Below are 7,135 nucleotides of genomic sequence, written 5' to 3' on the forward strand. Positions count from 1 at the left end.
CCCGCTGGCCTCAAACCTAACTTTCTCTCTCCTACCTGTCCAGTCCTGTGAGCACTGGTGGTCACAGCCTGCCCCAGCCTGCTCCCCACTCTCTATCCCCACTCAGCCAGGCTTCTTTTTATTTTATGTATTTATTTGGCTGCCTTGGGTCTTAGCTGTGACATGCAGGATCTTCACTGCCTCACGTGGGATCTTTCGTTGTGGCCCACAGGCTCCCTAGTTGCGGCCATCAGCTCAGTAGTTGCAACACACAGGCTTAGTTTTGACATGCAAGAGCTTAGCTCCCCAACCAGGGACTGAACCCACGTCCCCTGCATTGCAAGGTGGATTCCTAACCCTTGGACCACCAAGGAAGTCCCTCGGCCAGGCTTCTTGGAGAGAGCTGAGATCAGGAGGGGCTCTAGATGGTGCGCAGATGGTCAGCGAGCCCATTGTGGAGACCAGGCATCTCCTGATGGGATCCAGGATACCCACCTTGTGACTGTGGGACTGAAAAGCGTGCTCCCCACCCCCTCCCCCCACCTCTTTCAGTGACAGCGTGTCTTCTCCAGATGTTTGCACGGCGGTAATTTTGCAGAACTACTCACTGGAAGCTGCCTGGGCTGTCCTTCTCCAGTAGCTATTTCCTGATTAATTCACAGCACGCGCTTGCTCTGCGCCTCCGCTAAACAGAGAACACATCCATATAAACGTGTAAAAGGGTGCTCTGAGAATCGACTTTTCTGACAGGCAGCAAATAGCAGCCTGCCATCCCGCAACTGGACGATTGAAGCCGGGTTCCTGTCGTCTAACGGTTCTCATCCCAAATTGCTCCGGAAACCTTCAGAACAGTAGCTCAGTGAGCTACGAATTTAGTTAGAGCTTCCCTGCCCGGCTTTCAGGAAGGCCAAAGGGGGGAAATAAGTCTACATGGACACATCTGGGAGTCTCCGATCTCACATCCCAAGAGTAGATCAGAAGGCAAAGCAAGACGGAACACGGTCTGGGGTTGAAACCAACAGGCTGCCATTTTTCTGATCAGGTTTGTTCTCTGAGGATTGTTAGCAGCACTACCCGGGGAGAAGAGTGGCTGTGTTGCTTCGTTTGTAATTCCAAAATGATGGCCGAGCAAAAACTGTGTGCCAGGTGCTTGCTGGGCCCTTGGATGAGACTGGTAGCACCTCTGCTGTTTCAGAGCTGGTTTATTTACTTTTTAATTGTGGTCTTCGTTGCGGCGAGGGCTTTTCTCCAGTTGTGGCAAGCAGGGGCTCCTCTCTAGTTGTGGTGGCTTCTGTCATTGTGGTCAGTGGGCTCAAGGGTGTGTGGGCTTCAGTAGTTGCAGCTCTCAGGCTCTAAAGCACAGACTCCGTAGTTGTAGCATACGGGCTTAGTTGCTTCACGATATGTGGGGTCTTCCTGGGTCAGGGATTGAGCCCATGTCTCCTGCATTGGCAGGCGGATTCTTTACCACTGAGCCACCAGGGAAGCCCTGGAGCTTAAGTTTTGAGTGTGTGTGGGCATGCTCAGTCATGGCCAACTCTTTGCAACCCCATGGACTGTTTGGCACCAGGCTCCTCTGCCCATGGGATTTCCCAGGCAATACTGGAGTGAGTTGCCATTTCCTCCTGCAAGGATCTTCCTGACCTAGGGATCAAGCTCGGTCTCCTGGCTTGCAGGCAGATTTTTTTTTTTACCACTTGAGCCATCAGGGCAACTCTAACTTTGAGTAGGGGAGACAATAAATAAATTAGAAAGCTGATGAACAAGACCATGTCACAGACAGGAAGAAAATAATACAGGACCATGGGCTAGAAAGGGGATTGGATGGGGTGGGGCCTGCTTTAGGGAGAGCAGCAACATCTCTTTGAAGACAAGGAGGAGCCAGCCTTGCAGGTCTCTGGGACAGAATGTGCCAGACAGTTGCCCAGGTCCCGAGGTGGCCTTGAGCTCCACAGAATCACGGAGCAGCAATTGGAGTCATGTGTTGGGAGGGGGAAAGGAAGGGGAGAGAGAGGTCATCATGGGACCAGATCACACAGGCTATGTTGACTCCTGAAGGGAGCTGGCATTTATCTCAGAGTGATAGGAAATCGTGGGGTGGTTTTAAGCAGTGGCTGCCATGATCTGATTTGTTTTTGTCGTTGCTGTTTTGTTCTGTTTTCTGGACATACCACACAGCCTGTGGAATCCTAGATCCCTGACCAGGAATTGAACCCGGGACCCCTGCAGTGGAAGTGCAGAGTCCCAATCACTGGACCTAATCCTAATCCACTAGGGAATCCCCTAGTGGATTAAGTTGCTTTTTAAGAAGGACTGGCTGCAGAAAATGAAATGTGTGTGCTGGGGTGGGTTGGGGGCGGGTGTGTGACAGTGCAGAGTGGAAACACAGAGACCAATTAGGAGGCTACAGTTGTTGTCTCTGGGAGAGATGGTGGTGGCCCGGGCTAGGAGGCAGTGGCCACCCGGGAAGAAGAGGTCAGATTAGGGAGGGCTTTGGGAGGTGGAGCCATGGGAGCTTCTGATGGATTGGATATGTGTGTGAAAGAGCAAGAGGGCTCAAGGACTCCTAGTCTGGGGCAGTTGGTTGAATGAAGGAACCATTTTTAAGATGGATGAAGATGAGGTTTGGGAAAAGTAAACTGATCATTCTGTTCGGGGCATGTTAAGGTTGAGATGCTTGTTAGATATGCAGGAGGAGTAGTCACGTGGTCACTGGGGTTGGATAGAGAGGCCAGAATTGGAGATTAGAACAGTCAGGAGTCCAGTGTCCAAACAGCACTGTTTACATTAGCCAAGACACGGAAGCAACCTAAATGTCCATTTACAGAGACTGGATTTAAAAATATATATATATATATCAGATCAGATCAGTTGCTCAGTCGTGTCCGACTCTTTGTGACCCCATGAATCGCAGCACACCAGGCCTCCCTGTCCCTCACCAACTCCCGGAGTTCACTGAGACTCACGTCCATCGAGTCAGTGATGCCATCCAGCCATCTCATCCTCTGTCGTCCCCTTCTCCTCCTGCCCCCAATCCCTCCCAGCATCAGTCTTTTCCAATGAGTCAACTCTTCGCATGAGGTGGCCAAAGTACTGGAGTTTCAGCTTTAGCATCATTCCTTCCAAAGAAATCCCAGGGCTGATCTCCTTCAGAATGGACTGGTTGGATCTCCTTGCAGTCCAAGGGACTCTCAAGAGTCTTCAACACCACAGTTCAAAAGCATCAATTCTTCAGCGCTCAGCCTTCTTCACAGTCCAACTCTCACATCCATATATATATATGTCATATATATATCAAGTGATATATATGTCATATACACACACACACACACACAATGGCAACCCACTCCAGCGTTCTTGCCTGAAGAATTCCATGAACAGAGGAGCCTGACAGGCTACAGTCCATGGGGTCACAGGAGTCTGACACGACTTAGCAACTAAACCACCACACTCACAAGGGAATACTACTCAGCCATAAAAAAGAATGAAATAATGCTGTTTGCAGCCATATGGATGGACTTAGAGATTATCACACTAAGTGAAGTGAAACCTTTGTTGTGCTTTACTCACTTAGTCATGACTGACTCTTTTGCGACCCCATGGGCTATAGCCCCCAGGCTCCTCTGTCCATGGGATTTTCTGGGCAAAATTATTGGAGTGGACTGCCATTTCCTCCTCCAAGGGATCTTCCCAACTCAGCGATCAAACCCATGTCTCCACGTCTCCTGCAGTGCAGGCGGATTCTTTATTGCTGAGCCACTGGGGAAGCCCAAAGTAAAGTCAAGAGAAAGACAAACATCATATGGTATCACTTACGTGGAATCTAAAAATTGATACAAATGCATTTATTCATCAAACAGAAACAGACTCATGAACATAGAGAACAAACTTGTGGTTACCAAAGGGGAAAGGGAGTGGGAAAGGATGAATTAGGAGTTTGGGATTAACGGGTACTAACTGCTATATATAACATGGATAAACAACAAGGACCCACTGTATAGCACAGAGAACTATATTTACTATTTTGCAATAAAACATAATGCAAAAGAATCTGGAAAAGATATATACATATATAAGTGAATCACTTTGCTGTACACCTGAAACCAATACAACATTGTAAATCAACTATACTCCAGTAAAATAAATTAAATAGTTGGGAGTCACCAACATGAGGATGAAATTTAGGGCCTTGGGCCTGAGTGGGACCACCTAGTGAGACAACACAGGAAAATCAGGAGGCCGGGACCTGCCCAGCCAGTCAAGGAGCAGCAGGGAGCCTGGGCTGCTGTGAGAACAGGAAGCAGGGGGATGACCTAAGGACTGAGAACTTCCCAGTGTGTCTGGTCACCTGCTGGACCCTAAGACAGGTTGTCCAAACCAGGGCACCCTTGGGAGTGAAAGGAGGGCCCTGTGAGTGATAGACCAGGACAAGAATCAATCGGAATCATCCAGACAACAAGGATGATTGTTATCATCCCAGTTACTGGCAGCCTTGGCAGGGTGGGTTCATGCGGAGGGGAGGAGGCAAAGGCTGACTGAGGGAGGTGCAGCCTCCCAGAGTCTGCTGTGAAGGTGGATGAACAGACAGACTGTGGGGTACCCCAGAATAGACTGCTGCTCCTCAGCAATAAGAAGGTATAAAACTCTTCACGTCGGCAACATGGATGAATCTCGGAGATATTATGCTGGGGGAAAGAAACCAGACCCCCAGGCCCCATGGAGGTCATAGTGTGTGAGTCCTTTTGTATAAAAATTCTAGAAAATGCAAACTAATCTGTAGTGACAGAAGGCTGGTGGGTGGTTGCCTAGGGGTGGGGTGGGAGGGATTACGAAGGGGTATGAGGAAGCCTTCAGGTAATGATCGTGGGTGTATATGTGTTAAAACTTGAGTTGTATTTGTTGTTCAGTTGCTAAGTTGTGTCCGACTCTTCGCGACCCCGTGGACTGCAGCGCTCCAGGCTTCCCTGTCCTTCACTATCTCCCGGATCTTGCTGAAACTTATGTCTATTAAGTCGATGAAGCCATCCAACCATCTCATCCTCTGTTGCCCCTTCTCCTCCTGCCCTTTGTCTTTCCCGGCATCCGGGTCTTTTCCAGTGAGTCAGCTCTTCGCATCAGGTGGCCAAAGTATTGGAGCTTCCGCTTCAGCATCAGTCCTTCCAATGAATATTCAGGGTTGGTTTCCTTTAGGATTGACTGGTTTGGTCTCCTTGCTGCCTAAGTTGTATGCTTTACTATTTATTTTTAATTGAAGTATAGTTGATTTACAGTGTTGTTTTAGTTTCAGATGTAAAGCACAGTGGTTCAAATATATATATATATACACATATATACATATAAAAGATTATATATGTTTATACCCTTTTACAGATTCTTTTCACTTACAGGTTATTACAAAATATTGAATGTAGTCCTCTGTGCTTTAAGTAGATCCTTGTTGGTTATCTATTTTATATATAGTTGTGTGTATCTGCTAATCTCAAGCTCTGAATTTATCCTTCCATCGCTCCTTTCCCATTTGGTAAATGTAAGTTTGTCTTCTCCGTCTATGGGTCTGTTTCTGTTTTGCAAATAAGTTCATGTGTTCTTTTTTTTAGATTCCACATGTAGGTGATATCATATGATATTTGTCTTTCTCTGTCTTACTTCACTTTGTATAATATTCTCTAGGTTCATCCATGTTGCTGCAAATGGCATTACTTCATTCTTTTTTTATGACTAATATTCCATTATATATATACTTCTAGCACATCTTCTTTATCCATTAAGTTGTACACTTTAAATATATCCAGTTTACTGTATGAGGTAGGTATTACATTCCTCAAGAAAGCTGTTTATTAAAACTGTTTTTGTGTAAAAAAGAATGACCAAATAGGGCAGTAGTAGAAGGTGTGGTTCGATTTTAAGTGTGAAGCGTTGTTGCCTGATGTGGGGCACACGTGCGAGGAGAGGGGGAGAGAGAAGACCAGGCAGGGACCCTCTTGTGAAGGTCATTTTGTGTCATGCTGAAAGTGAAAGTTGCTCAGTTGTGTCTGACTCTTTGCGACCCATGGACTATACAGTCCACGGAATTCTCCAGGCCAGAATACGGGAGTGGGTAGCCTTTCCCTTCTCCGGGTGATCTTCCCAACCCAGGATCGAACCCAGGTCTCCCGCACTTCAGGTGGTTACCAGGGGTTCAGAGTTCATCTCACGTGCCTGGCATCCTTCAGCTTCTGTGTGCAAAGAAACCATCCAGATTATCCGTCACAAGTGAAGTGCCCACACTGCATCCTCTGGGCTCCCCTCTGATTGCAGCCACAGTGAGTTGAGACAGTTTCTGGGCATGCCAACTGGGCACCACCCCCAGTGCCTCCAGGCTGTCAGCCTTGCTGCTTGGGTCCTTTCCCCAAAGCCACCAGAGGGCTCAGCCTGTGGACGTGGCGGGGCATCAGTGCCCCCTGGGGCAGCCGTCAACCGCAGGGAAGGGGGTCAGTGGATAAATGTCCAACCCCCCACCTTTGGAGGGACATTTCTGAGATTCTTTCTGCAGGTTGCTTACAGTGTCCTAGCTGGAGGGAGCCCCAGTTGCCCACAGCAGTGACCAGCCCGAAAACCTTTTTGCAGTCTCACCTGCCCTACCTGACTCTCCCTCAAAGGAGCAGCTGCCCATAAGCTACCTGCACTCAAATCCTTGTCTCAGGCTCTGCTTTCAGAGCCCCCAAAATACAGCCCCCCTGGGACCTAGGACGCCTGCATTTCATGTGCCTGCCCAGCTTTTCTGGTGCAGGAGGCCCAGAACCCATACTTTAAGGAACTATAGGTGGCAAAAACACATGAAGGATTTCACAAAGGGATGTGATGGGGCCAGATCCAGCTCTTGTAGGAAATTAACTCTGGTGGCAATGTGAAGCTGAGGATGAAGGAGCAAGAGACAGGAAGCAGGCAGACCAATTAGCAGGCTATTACCCGTGTCCCAGCAGGAGGTAATGATGACGAAGATGGCAACAGAGGAGCCTCTTTGTGAAAGGCCTTTGATTTATAGCGTATGGAACCCTTTGCACCGAAATGAGATAGAGCCTGATTTAATAGCCCTAGTGCTGTGGTCTCTCAGAAAGCTCACGTTTTTAGCATCCCACATTTCTCTTTTTCATCTGCTACTTTTTTTTTTTTTTTT

General features: G+C 48.1%; 1 protein-coding gene across 1 annotated transcript in view; it reads left to right on the forward strand.

The window, feature by feature from the left end:
• Window positions 1-7,135, forward strand: part of KIAA0556 (KIAA0556 ortholog) — a 229,590-nt gene that overhangs the window by 176,210 nt on the left and 46,245 nt on the right. The gene's annotated exons all lie outside the window — the stretch shown is intronic.

This window comes from Bison bison, unplaced genomic scaffold, assembly GCF_000754665.1.
Source record: "Bison bison bison isolate TAMUID 2011002044 unplaced genomic scaffold, Bison_UMD1.0 scf7180017864072, whole genome shotgun sequence".
Classification (NCBI taxonomy): domain Eukaryota; kingdom Metazoa; phylum Chordata; class Mammalia; order Artiodactyla; family Bovidae; genus Bison; species Bison bison.